Raw genomic sequence first — 22,864 nt, forward strand, 5'->3', positions numbered from 1 at the left:
TCCTCTATAAAAATTTAAACTTCTTAGCAAGGATTAGAGGATAATCAGTGACTGATACCTAGCTGATTCCTACCCAGGTGAAATGAAAAAGGCATTGGAAATTTTGATGAAAGAACCTGAGGAAGGATGGAGATATCACTTCTAAGCTTAGGGCAGGAAGAAAATGATGGTGTCAGAGGCAGAGAGAGGCAGAGATATGAAAATTTTGATAAACAGTCTCTTTTTATTCATAGCTCTGCCTCTTATCTATTTGACAGGGAACTGATGGGGAACAAGTTCTTCTTTTGGAAATGTGGGCCCAGCAGTGAGGTAAGAAAGCGTCACTGTCACTCAACAACTTCACCATCCAACCTGGGAGGGCTGGGGAGGCCACTGCAAACACCAGAGTTCTTGACATTTGTGTAGGGGCCAGATTTTCTAGAGACAGGATATTGTAACTGTTATCACTACAAAAAGCAGGGATAAGATCTGGTGGGAAAGAGGCTTCTTTTTCTGGAGGCAGACCTGAACTGAATTGCTCACTAGCATTGCTCTGGCAGCCTTACCTCCAATGTCAGTGACAACAAAAACACCACATGGGAGCCCCCTCAAGTCCCCCTCCCTCCTTTTTAATGATCCTCACGCAGCACCACTTCCATTTGTTTCTGTGCCTGGGAAGGTACAAGCACAGACATGAAAGAGGCTGAATCTCACACCAAGACATCCTTTCAGTAGGTGAATGAATGGATAAACTGCAATGCACCTACACGATAGAATACTGCTTAATGCTAAAAAGAAATGAGCTATTGACATGGAGGAGCCTTGGGAACCTTTAATATACATTACTAAATGAAAGAAGCTGGTCTAAAAAGCATACATACTGTATAATTCCAACTATACGACATTCTAGAAAAGGCAAAACTATGGAGTCAGCAAAAATATGAGAGGCTCTCAGGGTTAGGGTGGCCGAGGGAGGGGTGAATAGGAAGAAAAATACAGAAGATTTTTTTAGGGCAGTTAAAATGCTCTATGATACTACAATGGTGAATAAATGAAATTATACACTTGTCCAAACCCATAGAATGGACAAGACCAAGATTGAATCTTAATCTAAACTCTGGATTTTAGGTGACGATGTTGTGTCAATGTGGTTAACCAACTGTAACAAATGTACCAGTCTGGTGGGTGATGGTGCTAGTTAGGGAGGTGATGACAGGGTGCAGGGGGTATATAAGAAAGTTCTGTACTTAGAATTTAATTTTGCTGTGAATCTAAGATGGCTGTAAACCTCCCACCCAAAATCCATTAAAAATGCTGAATCTCCCAAAATAGCTCTAAAATAGTCTGTTAGCAAAGTAATAATAAAGCTTTTTCTTGCTGCCATAGAGGAGATTACCTGTCTTAGTCAGTTTAGGCTGATATAACAAATATTATAGACTGAGTGACAAATAATAGGAATTTATTCATTTCAAGAATTCTCACAGTTCTGGAGGCTGGGAAGTCCAACACGAAGGAGCTGATGGATTCAGTTCTTGGTGAGGTTCCTCTTCTTCACGTGATGGAGAGGGATCATCTGTCAGATATCTCTTGTTTAGGGTGACCAGACATTCCGCTTTTGGTGGGACAGTCCCGCTTTTCAACAATTTGTCCCACGGGACCCAATTTTTGGAAAGAATGCACGAACAGGTGGGAGAACAAGAAGGGAATATTAGGTTTTCAGCTGCCATGTGGCTATTTCACCAGAATATGAGTTTTATATTATTTTTGTTAATTGTATAATGTTAAACTGTAATAATAAAAATAATTGCTGAGAGGTGATTATAGAGAACTGCTTATCAAAGTTTGCATTGTTGTCAGGCCCTGCCCTGCCCCCCCCAGCCCCCCCATGTTGTCCCACATTACCAAAGTTAAAATCTGGTCACCCTATAAATGGGTGTCCTCTGTGGCTGACATCTCACCCCACCCTCCTGAGGGGACCTTGGGTTTCTGTGTGAGAACCTTGGTGCTCCTTGTAAGTGAGTACTGGAGATGCCCTTCCTTGTAAGGGCACTCCCGCTACAGCATCCTCCTTAACCTGGGTGCCCCCAGAGTAGGGTGACCAAACATCCTGCTTTTGAACAATTTGTCCCATGTCCTGAATCGTTTTTCAAAAGTCCCGATTTTTGGAAAGAATGCACAAATGAGTGGGAGAACAGGAAGGGAATATACGTTTTTTGGCTGCCATGTGGCTATTTCTCCTGAATATGAGTTTTATATTATTTTTGTTAATTTTATAATGTTAAACTGTAATAATAACAAATAATTGTTGAGAAGTGATTATCGAGAACTGCTTATCAAAGTTTGCACTGTTGTCAGGCTATGCCCTGACCCGTCCTCTGCCCCACCCCTGCCTTCACCCCACCCCTGGCCCACCTGCCAGCCATGTTGTCCTGCTTTACTGATGTTAAAATCTGGTCACCCTACTCTTGTTATAAGTGCACAAATCTCATTAGGACTCCATTCTGACCTCCCAAAGGCCCAACCTTCAAATACTATCACATTGAAGGTTAGGCTTTAGCATATGCATTTTGGAAGGGACACAAATATTCAGCTTGTGGGGTCACTACATGGACAGAGTCTTAGTAACATCTCAAAGTTGGGTGGGCAAAGGCAGGATATTGACAAGGTTTTGGAGTCTAATTCGAGATGCGCCTTTTGTTGTAGGGGACTTCATTAGACTTAGCCAATCTCTTGACATATTAGTGTTAGTGGACACAGTGAGGCAAGGGTTTGGAAAAGAGTCTCAGAGCATAAACAATTGTTTGAAGTTATGTGTTACAGTAGATACAGACAATGAGTAGTTTCACTTTAACTTAAAAGAATTTTGTGGAATTCTTGAAATGAATAATAAAATTATTTGCAACTTTATCTTTCTGGGTAAGAGTGTTCAGGAATAATAAATCATGTTAATGAAGATAATAGATAATAAATTCATGTTAATATAGACAGTAAGGAAGCCCTATGGGTTAGGTAACTTCTGTTCTCAAAAATTAGTGGTAACAGCTATCATTTATTGAGTGGCTATTGCTCTATGTGCTGGACTGGCACTTTTAAGTTGAGATGGACCTGTGTTTTCTTCCCCCTTGTTTTTGCCTCTTTCCTAACCCTAATTTCAGCAGGTGGCTTCTCTGCATGCTTTAGCTCCTTGCTACTCAAACTCTGGGCCTGGAGCCACAGCACCATCACTATCTCCTGGGAGCTGTTAGAAATAGAGACTCTCAGGCCCCACCTCAGACCCAGCAAATTAGAATTCTTATTTTGACAAGATTTCCATGTGAAAAAAAAAAGATTTCCAGGTGAACAGGGTACATATTAAAGTTGATTAAAGTTTGAGATCAGCTTTGTCAGAATGGTGTTAAAAAGAATTTCTGCAGCTGTCTCTGGGTATTTAGTATCAGAACTGGGTACCCAGTTGGTGTCCAGAGGTTGGGAGAATTGCTCAGTGTATGGAAAATGCATTTGGTGCCAGCAGTGTTGTGAGTAAAAGCATCCCTCAGTAAAGCTGTCACTGAGCATTCCCCCAGGGAGGCCTCCTTAATACCTTAATTTTGGCGGGAGGTGTGGCTGGGCTTTTCCAGGTTTGAACCTCTCTGGGGAAATCCTGCCTGGGCATGGCAGCCCTGCTCCTGACAGGTGTTAGACCTCACTTCTCTGAGTGTTTTCTCCTCTGTGATATGGAGAGTAGCACCTTCCTTATAATGAGACATCTGTTCTTTTTACATCTGCTTGCGTGGCAGTTGGAAATGATGGCTAGTGTTGTTGTATGTGAAATGTAAATAAAAATACCTACCTCACAAAGTTGCTGTGTAGATTCGATGAGTGGATATAAGTAAATCTCTTAGCAGTGCATGTGCTTGGCACATAGATGTTGAGTAATAAATGGGCAGCAGGAGTAGCTATCAGTCACTATCATTGCTCATATTGTTATTTTAGTGTAATTCAGGAACGGAGAGATGGGGAAAAACTGAGGAGACAGGGAGAAGGAGCTACAAAATCTCAATCCTCACATGCATACAGAATTTTTTTTTTTTGTAATGGTCTCTTTAAATGGGCTTTAAATGAGGATCCTGGCATCATACAACCCTGAGAATCCTGGCCTGTGATGAATCCTTTGGTCTGCCCCAAGGCAAGGGGAAAGAGCTGGTTTATAGAGCTGAGGATCCCTCCTCCTTCTGGGTAATTGTTGGGTGGGTACATGGGGGTGGATGGTTGACAAAAATCTCTCTGCCTCTCATGTGGCTCCCATTTTTGAACAGAACATCATAACTGGTTCAGGGTGGGTTCTACCTCAACCCCAGAGAGAGTTTTCCAGGGAGATGAGACCGCCCCTCTCCTGAGTTCCACCTCCTTTCCTCCTTCTAGAATCATCCATGTCATTTAGTTGTGTTGGTTTGGGGATTTTGTTTAGGTTTTTGCTTTCTTCCTTCACTCTTCTCTGTTTAGACTGCCTAAAGCCCAGCCTTCTAGTGAGTTACTTATTGGAAAAATAACAAGAGGTTCTTAAATCTTCATGGTCTTCTTTGTTTCCACTCCAGTCCCTGGCACAAGCAGCTGGAGCTGGAACTGTCTCCCACAGGGAGCAGATGTCCTGGCTGTGCGAGCCCTGGGGAGGTCTTGTGGAAATGGGGCCTGGAGAACTGTGAGTTTCTTTGCCAGCCCCAGGGAGACACATTTTCCGGGCTTTCCTTGAAGATTTTCACCAAGATCTTTTAAGATCTGGAAGTGTCGAGAGGTCAGGCTCCTGTGTCCCCACCGCACCCCTCAAAAACCTTCTGCTCCCAGGTAGTGCTTTTCGCACCCTATTTCACATACAAGCACAATTTTTGTTGTTCCACTCTCAAGATGCACCCACATCTGATCCCTTCTCACTCAACTCTATGTGCTAGCCCAGGCCATCATCTCTACACTCCTGGACTCTAACAGCCCCTTCTCAAGTCTCCGTCCATCATGTTTGCCTGCCTGTAGTCAATTATCCACTATAGCTATTTTTTAAAAATAATTTTTATTGTGGAATCTATTACACCTAGGAAAGAGACTATATATAATTTTTAAAATAATTATAAAATAAATATCCTACAGCCACATTAAGAAATAGAATCTACCAACACTCCAGATGTCCCCTGGATTCTCTCACAAATTGCACTCTCCTGCCTCCCCTGAGAGGTAACCCACATCTGGAATTGTGTGTCAATCATTTTCTTGCTTTTTATTTTTTTAAAGTAAAAACATGTCCTGAAATAAGAAATCAATTAGCATTGTTTGTTTCAGACTTACTAATTCTTTTTTGACTTGCTCCTTTTTTCTAGCATTGTTTTTTATTTCATCCACAATGATGTACTTAAAGGTTAAATCAGATTATGTTTTTTACCTGCTCAAAAGCCTTCAATGGCTGCCCATCACACTTAGGAATTAAATTCATGAAAGCCCACATGATTGGCTCTTGCTTGCTTGTCTTATCTCATCTCCTATGTTCTCCCAGTCATTTTTTCTGCTCCTACTACACTGACTCTCTTGTTTCTCAAGCATACCAACATTACTCCTGCCACAGGGTCTTTGTATTGCTGATGCTTTTGCCTGGAATTCTCTTCCCCAACTTCCCACAACTTGCCTCCTTGTAGGATGGAGTACAGGGTTTAAAAAAAGCTAGAGGCTAGAGACAGAGTGTTCTGGGCAAAAGTCAAGAATCAACCACTGGTTTTGAGTGCTAAAAACAGTACTTGTTATACATAGCCCTCTTACATATTAGTAGTGATAAGATTAAGGGGAGATAGAAATACAATTAGAAGAAAAATTGTTTCATACCCTTGACTTTCACTGAAGCGTGTCACTTACTATATTTTCTTATGGCTGAGATTACAATAAAAGCCTGTGAGGAACATTGGAGGAGGCTGCACTCTGTTTCTCCTTGCAGAATGCTTGCTTGTATTGATCTCCCTGAGCCCTTCAGTTCAATGCAATTTGACTGAGTAGGCATTATTCATTTGTACTAGGTCACACTGACACTTCCCTTCTTCATTCAGGTCTCACCTCAAATATCACCTCTCAGATAAATATACTCTATTTATCACTTCTCCGATAAATATACTCTATTTAAATACTTCCATCCATTTCCTGCATTCTGTCTCTGCATTGATTTATTTTTACTCACAACAATCATTATTCATCCTTACATATTAATTTGTTTATAATCAGTTTTCCTCCTTAAAGTGTATGAGGACAACCACCTTATCTGGTTCACTTGTTTATCACAGGTTGCCATATATTAGACATTCAGTTGAATAAATGAATGAATGAATGAGAGGGATAATCTTCATTAGTCTGCCCCTTTGAACCAAAATATGCAAACAATCTAAATGTGAGCATTATGTTTGCTTTGTAACTTCAGTTTTAAATCAGATACTTGCCCCTATACCAAAGCCCACCCAGTATAGTTGTGTAGGTCACATACTGCACAATGTTAGGGGGCACCATGTACACACACTAGCAATTTGGAAATGGTGACTGTCTCACTACTCGCTAAAACCTGTTTTTTATGTGTCTTTATTTGCACATAATAGAAAATACAACTTAAAACTATAATAAGCAAAAAAGGAGATTTGTTGTTCTGTGTGCCAGAAAAGTCCAACAGAAGAGTAGCTAGCATCAGCCCAGTGGATCTAGCAGCTCAACCATAGTATTATCAGGATTGTGCTTTCTTTACACTTATTTCTGCTCTGCCACCCAGAATGTCAGCTCTATTTACAAGGGGATCCCAGAATACTGGAAGCTGCCTATCTTCTAATTCAAAGGGAAAAGGTACTGCTTCTTCTCCAGTAGTCCAGCTAAAGTCTTGATTGAGCTAGATTAGATCTTGGGAAAAAGCTTTAAGAAGATCACTGTGGTGAAGACAGTTACATATGCTGCCAGGTTCCAGTTATCCAGACTCCCTGTGAGTTGAGGATAAGGCCAGTCTCACAAGTACAGGAGTGGGAGTAGAAACCTCGGTACTGCAAGCCACAGATGTTGGGCAGATTCCAAGGATGTCCACTGAGTCACCCTGTAGGCACCATATGGGAACTGTGAGGTTAAGTGAGATGATAGATCCGAGAGTGATTTAATGAAACAATTACTGTAAATATAATAATATTGATCATAAATTTTGTGAGCATTTCTTACAAAAGCTTAGAGCAGCCCCTAGGCAATGAGGGCCTTTTGGTTCTTAGGTAGAGAGCAAAATCTTTATTTTCAGAATTAAGATCTGAAATTGTATCATAGCCACGTGTGAATTCTTTCCTTGGCTGAATAATTTTCTCCTGGGATTTAGGCAACTTGGCTGAGACAGTGAGGTGAAAAAGTAAGTGTTGTGCTCACTCAGGGTCAGCAACATCTTTGATACTATCTAAGTTGGCTGATTTGAGTTCCCAGGACAGAGAAAAAAGTACAATTTGAGATTCTGCTTTTTTGGAGCAAAGATGCTCATATGGAGATATCAGCAGTAAGAAAGCAACAATGCGAAGTGTTTGGCAGTATCCTGACCTTTGAAAAGAAAGCCCTGACCTCAGGGAAGGCATCCCTTAGTGAAGGTCAGGCCTCTACCCTGGTGCTTGTTGCATAATTTGATCAGGACAAAGTCGCAGAGGTAAACTAGCAGTCAGAAGGTCTTAGAAGAGGAGGTGGCTGTAGCTCTCTGGCATGCAGTGACCCTAGTTTATTTCTTACTAACTTATATACCCTAACAATAAAGCATTCTGCACGTACACACATAATCTTAAATTTACAATACAATAAAGTTACAGGAAAGTCATGAGCCTTATTTATCTCTTGTTGCTTTAAAGAACAAAGTATTCATCTGTACAGGATGGATGTAATCTTAAACTTAGCAGCACAATAACCTTATCTTGATTTACTGCTACTCATGTCTCTTCCATGAAATTCCTGACCACAGCATGCTAGCATGCTCTTTTTTCAGTGCCTGCCTCCCACTAGATTAGTTTTCCTAATCTCTCCGGAGGGTCTTCAACAGAATGTCCCTTCATGCAGACCTTGAGATAGTTTCAATCAAGAACAAAGTTATGGCAGCCTTTAATGTGGCTCGGCTACAGTGCTTACCTCTCTACTTTGGGCCATTCTGTACCTAAAGAATGACTTGACAAATAATGATACCTGGGTTTCAAAGAGTAGCTGGGGGATGATAATAAATGTGAGAGAAAGGAGAGAAATTATGACTGGGTCACCTGGGGGCATGTGGGCATGTGTGTGTGTGTGTGATATTATCAGAATGGTAGAGATAGAGCAATAAATGACTTCTAGGGGCTACCTCTAGGGTTTTTCCAGAATGTTTCCTGGACTCATGTGGACCCTTAGTCCATTTTTCTGTCTACTGAAGAATCTGGTCTGCAGATGTGAGTCACCCAAGTTCCTAGCAGGGTAAATAGGAAGGGAGCTTATGGAGCTAGCCACATGGTGCTCACCTCTGCACACCACCACAAAGTCAGGGTGTGGACCTACCTTCTTAGACTCCATGGGAAAGTTCAACCATGCAGCCAGCTATGAATGCCCATGAAAGCCTGAGGGAAGGTAGTCAGGACTTCAGAACTGGAACTCTTTTGTTATTAGAGATAGAAGAAGATCCTTTGTATCCCGGTGCAATATGTGCTGTGCTTTAAGGCATCTTGGAAGTTGTCAGGCAACTGCCTTTTCTATATTGGGTTCTCTCTGCACTCCACTCCAATCTCCTTTCTGCCATCTCATAAATTCAACATGATACACTGTGGTGCTGACTCTGATTTCAGCTTGATAAGAGTTTATAGGTTCAATGCTAAAGACTGTCTGAGTGCACATCTTTTAGTTAAAGACAGAGAAAGACAGTGACAGAGATGAAGGAGGTGGGTAGGAGCATAAATGTGGCCGCTTAGGCCCATCTCCTCAAAATGGGATATGGGGGTAAAGTTACCATGCAATATTTAGGGCATATGTACACCAAAAACTAAGCTTGGTTTCTCAGACATTCAAATTTATCTGGGAGAACTATTTTTATTTCCTATGTCTGGCAATCCCACAGGGGGGTCACTCCAAAGGAATCTGCTAAACGGGCCAATAACTTGGTAATGATTTAATGGCACCATTTTTTGTCTTTCAGTTCAGAGCTCAATTATCAGCTTTGAAATTTATAATAAGAGTGATTCATGTAATTTTTGAATGTTATTTCCAAATGGAAATGATGATCTTATTAAATAGAAATAGTTAAGTAAGGTAATTATTTACATTCTGCTTTGCTGTAAAATAAAATATTAAATGAAATGAAAAATAAAGGCAATATGAGTGTGCCACAAATTTGACCCTATGTGGAGCCAGACTGAAGATTGTGTTGGGCAAAGCACGTGAGACTCCTGGCAAACAGGAGAAACTCAGTGTCTTGGTCCATTTTCGGCTGCTGTAACTGAATACCACACAATGGATAATTTATGAAGAACATAGATTTATTTGCCTTATGGTTCTGGAGACTGAGAAGTCCAAGAGCATAGCACTGGCATCTAGTAAGGGTCTTCATGCTGCTTCATAACATGACAGAATGGCAAGCAAGTGTGTGAGACAGAAAAATAGGGGCTGATTTTTGTCAGGAACCCAATCCTAGATAACTAACTCATTCCTGCAATAATGGTGTTAAGCCATTCATAAAGGCAAAACCTTCATGGCCTAATCAATTCCTAAAGGCCCCACCTCCCCAAACTGTTACATTAGCAATAAAATTTTAACATGAGTTTTGGAGGGGACAGTCAAACCATAGTACTCAATTATTTTTAGTTCCATTGGCAGCTTCACATTATATCTGTTTTAATTGACTCTTATATGGTGAACAATTTCCATATTGATCCAATAATTTTTTTCTGGGGTCTTCTAATCAGTACCTTGAGAAATACTAATTAATTATAAAATGCATTTAATAATGTATCTATGGAATGATGGTAACCATGTTCTTAAAAATTATGAATAAAGGCTTGGTGCCTGTAGCTCAGTGGCTAGGGCACCAGCCACATACACTGGAGCTGGCAGGTTCAAATCCAGCCTGGGCCTGCCAAACAACAATGACAACTGTAACAACAAAAACAACAAAAATAGCTGGGTATTGTGGTGGCTGCCTGTAGTCTCAGCTACTTGAGAGGCTGAGACAAGAGAATCACTTAAGCCCAAGAGTTTGAGGTTGCTGTGAGCTGTGACTCCATAGCACTCTATCAAGGGCAACAGGTTGAGACTCTGTCTCAAAAAAAAAAATTATGAATAAGAATTGCAAAGAAAATGCAAGAAGTATTAAGGTAATGGAATTGTAAGGGATAGTATACTGTTTCATGTATAATAACTATGAATTATAAAATACCTTTTTAGGGGCATTATAGAAATTTGTACTGTTCAATTTAAAAAAAAGGCTCTTGTGCATGATCTATTATACTTAGGAAAAAGTTTGTAGAAGATTCTGTCAGTCAGCAACAGCAAGTTTGATGGATGAAAATGAAGAGTATTGTTAAGCAATGCCATTATTTACAAAAAAAAAAAAAAAAAATGACCTAGCAGCCTGAAGATCTGAAGCTAGAATAAGGGGCATAAGGAGGCCATTCCTGAGGCAGCTTCTAACATCTGTGCGCAGGCAGGCTGAGAGGTAAGGAACTTCACATTTCACTCTCTCTGTTACATAAACGGCAGTGGTTTGGCTGGGTCTTAGGAACAACTGGGTCTACTCAAACAACAATAGCTTGTGGAGAGAATAAACAGTGGTGTAACTACAGCTTAAATCAGACGGGTACAGAACAAGCCCTACATAAATATTAGCCATTATTATTATTATCATTTCTGTTTCTGGCTTCATGTCAACTTCATTTTCTGGTGACAATTGCTTTTCCCACATAACAGGAAATATAGCTACTGATAGCATTTAGGTTCAACTTGTTATCATTTCCTTTACTGAAAAAGAAATTTAGTCTTAATTTCTAAATCCAATTAGAAAAAATTTCACAGGTGCAAGGGTGAACCTTTGTAAGGACTGATGACCAGGTCTGAATCAACTGGATGGCCAAGTGTATCTTCATCTGTGAAGCTATATTAAGGTGACCTTGATTGCTGAAGTCACTTGGTACCTAGCAAAAATTAAAAAGAAAATCCTCTGTGGAGGAAGATAAAATCACTGTAGCCTTTAAAATACTGTTTGAAAGAATGTTTCCAAACACTGTGTCAGGCACATAATCAATGTAACCAGCCATTTCTGGATGTGCGATGATAAGAGCACACATCAGTAGGAACAACAGATGGTGGAGTCAGGCAGGGGTTCCAGATACTAGAATTACTTGACTAAAACTTTATGATATATTATACTTATCATCTATGTGACGATAAACAAGTTTGACATTTTTAGCCAAGAGCTGCAAACTATAAAATGTGATATAACCATTCTGGGGGTGGTGCTGTGGCTCAAAGAGTAGGGCACCAGACCCATATACTGAAGGTAGTGGGTTCAAACCCAGCCCTGGCCCCCCCCCCAAAAAAACAAAAAACAAAAAACCCATTCTGAAAGGACTTCTGCTTTGGGGTGGGATGAAAAAACTCGCAGAAGATCAGCTGTTTTACCTAGAACAGCCAGGAAACATGGACACAATTCAAAAGCTATCTCTTTCAGGCAATCGAGAGCTACTGAGGCAATGAGGGTTAGTGGCCTTATGACTCCATCCAGAGAAGAAAGAACCTTAGAGAGCTAAGCTGACTTCCTCAGCTATCTCTATCCTAGGGGTATGTGTCAGTTCTGAGTGTGGGAACGAGGTTGAGAGTCTGGGAAAGAGTCTGATGCAGTTTGGGAGGGATGCTGCAAAAGAACAAAGACACCAGCAGAACTTCTGGCACTGATGAGTGGGACCTCAAAAACATGTAACTGGGTTGTCCTTCGAGACATTTGCTGAATGGTGGGATGCTGAATGGGATGCATAGTGTAGAAGGCTACAAAGCCTAAATGGGGAACTGTTGAAAAGCAGAGGGTAGTTTTTTGGCAATCTTATAAGACAAAGTTAAAGTGCAGGGACCAGTAGACAAAGACCATGCAAATACACAAAGCTCTTAGCTGAAAGGGTGGGCAAGCCAAAGGCAGGTCTTCCTAATTGCATTAAAGTGATTAAAAAATACTTCTCTATGTTCCCAGTGGAGAGTTAAACCCTTTCTACAGAAAATTTACACAATTTGTGCTTCAAAACAGTTGTACATGTATACAATGCCTGGTTATAAAGAAAAAGTATCAGCTATGTCAAAGATGAGACTCTATGGCTAGGCACAGTGGCTCACACCTATAATTTGAGCACTTTGAGAGGCTGAGGTGTGTGGATGGCTTCAGCTCAGGATTTTGAGACGAGCCTGAGCAAAAGTGAGACGTCATCTCTACCAAAAATAGAAAAAATAGCCAGGTATGGTAGTGAGCACCAATAGTCACAGATACTTTGGAGGCTGAGACAAAAGGATCACTTGAACCCCAAAGTTTGAGGTTGCTGTGAGCTATGATGCCATGACACTCTACCCTAGGGTGACAGAGTAAGATTGTCTCAAAAAAAAAAAAAAAAGAAAGAAAAGACTAAAAGATCCTATGGCTAAAACTGAAGCAAAACAGATATATAGGTGATCAAAATATAGAATTAGCCAACAAGCTTTTTAAAAGAAATATGCAAGAGAAAGGGATCAAGTGTATTCAGATGGGGTCAGAGGAGATCAAACTCTCACTCTTTGTGGAAGACATGATCTTATACCTGGAAAACCCCAGGTACTCAACTACGAAGCTCTTAGAAGTGATCAAAGAATATAGCAGTGTCTCAGTATACAAAATCAATACTTACAAATCAGTAGCTTTTATATATACCAACAGTAGTCAAGCTGAAAAAATAGTTGAGGACTCTATTCCTTTTACAGTAATGCCCAAGAAGATGAGATACCTGGAAATTTATCTAACCAAGGATGTAAAAATCTCTACAATGAGAATTATGAAACCCTGAAAAAAGAAATAGTTGAAGATGTTAACAAATGGAAAAACAAACTATGCTCATAACTGGGAAGAATCAACATTGTTAAAATGTCCATACTACCCAAAGCAATCTACAGATTAAATGCAATCCCTATTAAAGCACCAATGTCATACATTAAAGAACTTGAAAAATAGTACTTAGTTTTATATGAAATCAGAAAAAAACCCTAAAATAGCTAATAAATTACTTAGAAATAAAAACAAATCAGGAGGCATAACATTACCAGAATTCAGGTTATACTACAAATCTATAGTGATCAAAACAACATGGTACTGGCACAAAAATAGAGATGTAGATATATGGAACAGAACAGAGAACTAGAGATGAACCCCCCCACATATCATCATTTGATCTTTGATAAGCCTAACAAAAACATACATTGGGGGAAAAGATTCTCTATTTAACAAATTGTGCTGGGATGACTGGCTATTGACCTGTAGAAGACTGAAACTGGACCCTCAACTTTCACCACTAAAAGAAATTGATTCTCACTGGATAAAAGATTTAAATTTAAGACATGAAACTATAAAAATACTAGAAGAGAGTGGAGGAAAAATGCTTGAAGATATTGACCTGGTAAAACATTTTATGAGGAGGACTCCCCCCCCCCCGGCAATTGAAGCAACACCAAAAATATATTACGGTGATCTTATCAAGCTAAAAAGCTTCTACACAGCTAAGTGTACCACAGCTAAAGCAAACAGATAGCCTTCATAATGGGAGATTTTTACAGGTTATGATTCTGACAAAGGTCTGATAACCAGAATCTATAGAGAACTCAAATTAATCAATAAGAAAAAGAACAAACAATCCCATTTCTTTGTGGGCAAGAGACTTGAACAGAAACTTCTCTGAAGATGACAGGAGGATGCCAACGAACACAAGAAAAAAAAGCTCATCATATTTAATCATCAGAGAAATGCAAATCTAAACCACTTTGAGATAACACCTAACTCTAGTAAGATTAGCCCACATCACAAAATCCCCAAACTGCAGCTGTTGGTGTGGACATGGAGAGAAAGGAAAACTTCTACACTACTTATGGGATTACAAACTAATACAGTCCTTTTGGAAAGAAGTATGGAGAATTCTCAAGGAACTAAAAGTTGACCTACCCTTTGATCCTGCAATACCATTACTAGGTATCTACCCAGATGAAAAAAAATCATTTTACAGCAAAGACATTTGCACCAGAATGTTTATGGCAACTCAATTCATAACTGCCAAGTCATGGAAGCAGCTCAAATACCCATCAACTCATGAATGGTTTAACAAATTGTGGTATATGTATAACATGGAATGCTATGCAGCCGTAAAAAAAGATGGAGACTTTACATCTTTTATGTTTACCTGGATGGAGCTGGAACATATTCTTCTTAGTAAAGTATCTTAAGAATGGGGAAAAAGTATCCAATGTATTCAATACCATTATAAAACTAATATATAATCACTTACACATTCATACAAATGATAGGAGAGGAGGGAGGATGTTTGGTGGGATCTCATCTAATATGCACAATGCAAGGGTATATTTCAAAACAAGTAAGAGTATATTATAAATGTCTTACCACAAAAAATAAGTAAATGAGGTGATGGTTATGTTAATCAGTTTGATTTAAGCATTCCACATTGTATATCAAATCATCACACTGTACCCCATAAATATATACAGTTATGATTTAATAAAAGTTAAATTTAAAAAGATACATGATTTTTATATATAAACAATTGAAAAGATAAATGGAAAATGAAATTTGGGGGTGGAGGCAAGATGGCTGACTAGAGCTAGCTTTCCACAGAGGTTCCCAGAAGGAGAGTTAAAGGACAGAAGTTTAGCAAGTAAAACAATGGTTTGGAGCTGAGCCAAGAGAGAAGGTTGAAGAAGGCGCATCAACCCTGCTGAGGTGAGCTGCGACCACAAGGATACAAACAAAGGGTACAAAATCTATTGCCAAGTGGATGGGAGTCCCCTCCTCCATGAGAAGGGCTTGCAGTGTACTCCATACAAACAAGTGAGCAGAGTTCAAATGTCCTCCCATTTTATCCCATGGGAGAGACTCTCTAAAACCTGGAACTTCTTCCCCTGCTAAGGTGCCATGGCACTCTCCTGCCAGGCATAAAACTGTATATATTCTCTACCTGCAATTCTGAACTCCAAGCACTCCCCGCCATTCTCACCCCAAGGTCTGGAAGCCTGTCCCCCATGGAGTCCAGATCTTTGGGCATATTCTCAAGAGGTGTGAACAGAGCAGGGGCTGTTGCTGGTCTGTGCTGATTCTGGGGCATGGGAGTAAAGAGAAGATGGTAAACTGAGAGGGAACCATACAGGAGCGGTGGTACCCCTAGGCACAGAGCAGCAGCTGCAGCACTGGGAACAATAGGGCTCATGCCATATCCCTATCCCCTCCAGGGATATTCCAGACAGATACTCCCTGTCTTTCATGGCAACCAGAGGAAGCCTGGCTTCTCCGGTGGCAGCCACTGGTGGAACAGATCTAGAATGGAAATGCAGGCCCCATGAGAAAGGGTATGCCTGAGGAGGTACGGGCCTGAGCAGACCATGGGGACTAGAATACGTTCACAGAGAAGGCAGACTCCCAGGGTGGGGCTGAGCCAGAGGACTGCTTTACTGAGCCTGGCCCTCAAGGGATCATAGCTGAGACAAAGGCGGGCAGGCAGAGGCTGGATCTGACAGATGAGTGTGAGCTCTAACTGTGCCCAACCTGAGACCAGACACCAGCACAGACCAGGGCTGATGGCAGTTTCTGTGATATCAAACAGCATCTGATCTGCCGGGAAATATAGCAGGGACAGAAATGAATTCTGTGAAGTTGTTCTGTTCTGCCAGCAATATCAATCAGGGGCTGGGCTGGAACTGAGTGAACTGCCCCAGCCTCCATTAAGCATCCAAGGTTGTCAGGCCTCACCTCCCCCTGCTGGATAGTGGCAGAGAGTGGTGACCTGGCTGAGGAGACATAGATCTCCCTGTGACTCAGGCAGGTGCAACCCCCTCACGAATCTGTTTATTGGAGGGAACTGGGAAACAGCCCAGTGGGGTTACCAGTGACTGGGTGTGACAGAGGTGCAAGGTAGGGAAGGAGGCATCAAACTGCCCAGAATAATTTATTTGCTGGGTGTATCGGAACAAGTCATACTTGAGCACCAGCAGACCCCTGCTATCTGGTTACTGGAGACAATTTGAACTCTACCACCTAAGACTGGTGCTGACTGGGACAATTGATTTTGACCTCTTGAACAAGGCCAATCACCTGAGGACTATCCAAAGTGGTACCCTGGGTGTGTGGTTGTGGGAAGGTTTGATGTTCCTTTTCCAATTGTTGCCTGTGGAGGCGGGATGAGTTAGTTGCTGGTATTTCTCCACAGCTGAGACTTCAACCCAGAGTAACTGATTCACTAGGGTAGGACAGAGACCAACTGAAAACAAGACAGAGCCACTTAGCCCCACCACACCAAACAGGCCCCCAGTTTCTGAGGCCATAGCACTGTACGAGTCCTTGGCAAAATTCTAGGGAAAAAGGTATAGACTCCAGTTTCAGCTTTTGGGCAAAGGGCTGGTTAATCACTACTCCTGGAGCCCCCCAGCCAACTTTTCCTTATCTGATCATCTAGCCAAATAGTGTAAAATTATCATGAGTGGAATCAGCAGAAAAAACTCTGGTAACATGAATAATCAGAGTAGAATGACCGCCCCCCCACGGAAGGATATGGCAAACACAATTGAAAATCCCATTCACAAACAGATAACTGAGATGTCAGAAATCGAATTCAGAATTTGGATTGCAAATAAGAATAATAGAATAGAGGCAAAGTTGGAACTAGACATTCAAGGAGCGTTTCAAAAGATGTCTCAAAAATTCAACTAATTCAAAGACAAAATCATCAAAGATTTTGTCACATTGAGACAAGAATTTGTAGCCCTCAAAGGTCTGAGAAATACAGTAGAATCCCTCAGTAACAGAATGGAGCAAGCAGAAGAAAGGATTTCTGACATTGAAGACAAAGCTTTTGAATGCTCCCAAACTCTCAAAGAGGAAGAGAAATGGAGAGCATAAACAGATCATTCTCTCAGAGAGCTCTGGGATAATTCGAGGAAAACTAATATTTGCCTTATAGGAATCCCTGAAGGCGATGAAGATGCTTCGCAAAGCACAGAGGCTCTTCTTCATGAGATTATGAAAGAGAACTTTCCAGACATGCCAAGAGATTCTGAAATTCAGATTGCAGTTTCAGAACCTCAGCACGACTCAACCTGAAGAAGACATCCCCCAGGCACATAATTATAAACTTCACTAAATTTAATATGAAGGAGAAAATTCTGAAAGCAGCCAGATGTAAGAAAACCATAACCTACAAGGAGAAGATATTAGAATCACTGCCAATCTCTCTGCTGAAACCATTCAAGCTAGAAGAGGGTGGTCATCGACTTTTAATCTCCTGAAACAAAAATAACTTTCAACCCGGGATCCTGTAACCAGCTAAACTGAATTTCATTTATGATTGAGAAATTAAATACATTAATGACATTCACATGTTGAAAAAATTTGCCATAACTAAACCAGCTCTCTAGGATATTCTCAGACCTATCCTCCATAATGACCAGTGCAATCCTCTACCACAAAAGTAAACTCACTAAGAAACTTTTGATCAAATTCCAACTTCCACAGTGGTAAAAGGATGAAATATGCCCACTGGACATATGAAAACTTGATACACAAAATTTTATCAGCCTTATCAATATTCTCAATTAATGTGAGTGGTTTAAATTGTCCTCTAAAGTGGCACAGGCTGGCTGATTGGATACAAAAAAATTGTCCTCTAAAGTGGCACAGGCTGGCTGGCTGACTGGATACAAAATCTCAGGTCAGACCTCTGCTGTATACAAGAATCTCACTTACCTTAAAAGATAAATATAGAGTTAGGGTGAAGGGATGGTCATCCATATTCTAGGCAAATGGAAAACAGAAAAAGCAAGTGTTGCAATTTTATTTGCAGATATAATAGGCTTTAAACCAACAAAAGTAAGTAAGGATAAGGATGTTCATATTTCTTAAGGGTAATACTCAATATGATGAGATTTCAATTATTAATATTTATGCACCCAACCAGAATGCACATCAATTTATAAGAGATACTCTAACAGGCATGAGCAATTTGATTTCCTCCAGCTCCATAGCAGTTGGAGATTTTAACACTCCTTTGGCAATGTTGGATAGATCCTCCAATAAGAAGCTAAGCAAAGAAATTTTAGATTTAAACTTAACCATTCAACATTTGGATTTAACAAACATCTACAGAACATTTAATCCTAACAAAACTGAAAACACATTCTTCTCATCAGCCCACGGAACATACTCTAAAATCAACCACATCTTACATCACAAGTCTAACCTCAGCAATTTTAAATGAATAGAAATTATTCCTTGCATCTTCTCGGACCATCATGGAATAAAAGTTGAACTCAGTAACAATGGGAATCTGCATACTCATAAAAAAACATGGAAGCTAAATAACTTTATGCTGAATGATAGGTGGGTCATAGATGAGATTAAGAAGGAAATTACTCAATTTTTGGAACAAAACAATAATGAAGATAGGAGTTATCAGAACCTCTAGGATACTGCAAAGGCAGTCCTCAGAGGAAAATTTATAGCACTACAAGCCTTGTCAAGAGAACAGAAAGAGAGGAAGTTAATAACTTAATGGGACATCTCAAGCAACTGGAAAAGGAAAAACATTCCAACCCTAAACCCAGAAGAAGAAAAGGAATAACCAAAATTAGAACAGAATTAAATGAGATTGAAAACAAAAGGATTATACCATAGATCAATAAAACGAAAAGTTGGTTTTTTAAAAAGGTCAATAAAATAGATATTTGGCTATTTTAACCAGGAAAAAAAAGAGTAAAATCTCTAATCTCATCAATCAGAAATAATAAAGATGAAATAACAGCAGACCCCTCAGAAATACAACAAATCCTTAATGAATATTACAAGAAACTTTATTCTCAGAAATATGAAAATCTGAAGGAAATTGACCATTATTTGGAAGCACACCACCTTCCAAGACTTAGCCGGAATCAAGTGGAAATGTTGAACAGGCCTGTATCAAGTTCTGAAGTAGCATCAACTATACAAAATCTCCCTAAAAAGGACCAGATGGCTTCACATCAGAATTCTACCAAACTTTTAAAGAGGAACTAGTACCTATATTACTCAATCTTTTCCAAAATGTAGAAAAAGATGGAATACTACCCAACACATTCTATGAAACAAACATCATCTTGATCCCCAAACCAGGAAAAGACCCAATAAGAAAAGAAAATTATAGACCAATATCACTAATGAATATTGATGCAAAAATATTCAACAAGATCCTAACAAACAGAATCCAGCAACACATCAAACAAATTATACACCATGACCAAATTATCTCAGGGTCTCAAGGCTGGTTCAATATTTGTAAATCTATAAATATAATTCATCACATAAACAAATTAAAAAACAAAGACCATATGATTCTCTCATGTGATACAGAAAAAGCTTTTGATAATATCTAGCATCCCTTTGTTATCAGAATGCTTAAGAAAATGATATAGAAGGGACATTTCTTAAACTGATAGAGGCCACCTACAGCAAATATCGTGTTGAAGGAAGTTAAATTGAAATCATTTTCACTCAGATCAGGAACCAGGCAAGGTTGTCCATTGTTTGCAATGCTCTTTAACATTGTAATGGAAGTTTTAGCCATCGCAATTTAGGGAAATAAAGGCAATCAGGGTATTGATATAGGGTCAGAGGAGATCAAACTTTCATTCTTCACAGATGATATGATTGTATATCTGGAAAGCACCATGGATTCTATTACAAAACTCTTAGAAGTGATCAAGGAATACAGCAGCATCTTAGGTTACAAAATCAACACTCATAAATCGGTAGCCTTATATATACCAACAATAGTCATTCTGAAAAAACAGTCAAGGACTCTATTCCATTCATAGTAGTGCCAAAGAAGATGAAATATTTGGGAATTTACCTAACAAAGGACACGAACGATCTCTATAAAGAGAATTATGAAACTCTAAGAAAGGAAATACCTGAAAATGTTAACAAATGAAAAAACATACCATGCTCATGGCTGTTAAGAATCAACATTGTTAAAATGTCCATACTACCCAAAGCAATGTATAATTGTAATGCAATCCCTATTAAAGCTCCACTGTCATACTTTAAAGATCTTGAAAAAAATACTTTGTTTTATATGGAATCAGAAAAAAACCTCAAATAGCCAAGACATTACTCAGAAATAAAAATAAATCAGGAGGAATCACACTACCAGGCCTTAAACTATACTATAAATCAATAGTGATCAAACAGCATGGTACTGGCACAAAAACAGGGAGGTAGATGTATGGAACAGAATAGAGAACCAAGAGATGAACCCTGCTACTTACCATTATTTGATCTTTGACAAGTCAATTAAAAACATTCAGTGGGCAAAAGGTTCCCTATTTACAAATGGTGCTGGGTGAACTGGCTGGCAACCTGTAGAAGACTAAAACTGGACCCACACCTCTCACCATTAACAAGGATAGACTCTTACTGGATTAAAGATTTAAACTTAAGACATGAAACTATAAAAATACTAGAAGAAAGTGAAGGAAAAACACTTGACGACATCAGCCTGGACACATATTTTATGAGGAGGCTCCCCCAGGCAATTGAAGCAGCATCAAAAATACACTACTGGGACCTGATCAAACTAAAAAGCTTCTACCCAGCCAAGAACACAATAAGTAAAGCAGGCAGACAGCCCTCAGAATGGGAGAAGATATTTGCAGGTTATGTCTCTGACAAAGGTTTAATAACCAGAATCCACAGAGAACTCAAAAATATTAGGATGAAAATAACAAGTGATCTCATCTCAGGATTGGCAAGAGACTTGAAGAGAAACTTCTCTGAAGAAGAGAGGCGCATGGCCTATAGACATATGAAAAAAATGCTCATAATACTTAATCATCAGAGAAATACAAATCAAAACTACTTTGAGATATTATCTAAGTCCAATAAGATTAGCCCACATCACAAAATCCCCAAACCAGAGATGTTGGCATGGATATGGAGAAAAGGGAACACTTCTACACTGCTAGTGGGAATGCAAACTAATACATTCCTTTTAGACAGATGTTTAGCGAACACTTAGAGATCTAAAAATAGACCTGCCATTCGATCCTACAATTCCTCTATTAGGCAGATACCAAAAATCACATTATAGCAAATTTGTACCAGAATGTTTATTGCAGCCCAATTCATAATTACTAAGTTATGGAAGAAGCCCAAGTGCTCAACCATTGACCCATAAATGGATCAATAAATAGCGGTACATGTACACCATGGAATATTATGCAGCCTTAAAGAAAGATGGAGACTTTACCTCCTTCATGTTTACATGGATGGAGCTGGAACATATTCTTTTTTGCAAAGTATCTCAAGAATGGAAGAAAAAGTATCCAATGTACTCAGTCCTACTATGAAACTAATTTATAGCTTTCATATGAAAGCCCAACTATAGGTCAAGAATATGGGGAAAGGGGAAAGGGAGGGGAGGGAAGTGGGGAGGATGGGTGGAGGGAGGTTAATTGGTGGGACCACACCTACGGTGCATCTTACAAGGGTACACGTGAAACTTAGTAAACGTAGAATATAAATGTCTTAACACAATAACTAAGAAAATGCCATGAAGGCTATGTTAACCAGTTCGATGAAAATATTTCAAATTCTATATAAACCCAGCACATTGTACCCCATGACTGCATTAATGTACACAGTGATGATTTAATAAAAAAAAATAAAATAAAAATGAAATTTTTATTAGAAAATTGAAATATAGCAAAAACTAAATTATTCTTCCAGAAATGAAAAATATTATACAAGAACTAAATTGTGTTTGACATTAGGTTAGATACAGCTGAATAGAAATTAAAGACGTAGAAGATAGGTCAGAAGAAATTATACAAGATAAAACATTGGGAGAGAAAAGGATGAAAAATACAAAAGACAGGGTAAGATAACTAGTGGAGAGAGTGAGAAGTTATATGCTTAAATGGATTTTCAGAAGGACAGATGCAAGGCAGATGAGGACAACATAGATGAGTAAAAAACAGGATAAATAGAACATTTGAAGGGAGAGTGGCTGTGAATTTCCTAAACAGATGAATGGTTTTAATTCACAGGTTAAATCCACAAAACCAAGTATAAGAAGACATCTCATCCTAAGACTGATGGGAATCCAAGACAAGAAGGAAATTTAAAAATAGATAGAGAGAAGGTGGTGGCCTAGTAACAGCTTCCTTGCAACTGGGCATGGTGAGATTGGGGAGAGAAGACTCCAGCCATCTCTGGCTTGTAGGATCTGCCAGAAACATCCCTTTGGGGACATAGGGAGTCAGCAAGAGACTTCTGGACCCCATGAAGATAACAAAAGCAGTGGAGGAATGGACTCATCGAAATCCTAGTCCAGAGGTGTGGTAACTTGAAGCACAAGAGGAAGTGAAAGGAAAATTAGGGCAAGGAAACAGATAAAAGAAAACACTCATGACGAAGAATCAGTAGAAAAAAATTCAAGGAAACATGAATAACCAGTCCAGAGCAACACCCCCCCCCCCGACCAAGGGACAGTGAGGTAGCTACTGCAGAGGATTCCACCTATAAAGAAATGTTAGAAATGACAGAAAGGGAATTTAGAATACAGACGATGAAAACAATGAAGGAAATGATAGAAAATAACCAAAAGGAAATCCAAAA

The sequence above is a fragment of the Otolemur garnettii genome, unplaced genomic scaffold (genome assembly GCF_000181295.1).
Source record: "Otolemur garnettii isolate 467f Iridium unplaced genomic scaffold, OtoGar3 scaffold00001, whole genome shotgun sequence".
Lineage (NCBI taxonomy): Eukaryota > Metazoa > Chordata > Mammalia > Primates > Galagidae > Otolemur > Otolemur garnettii.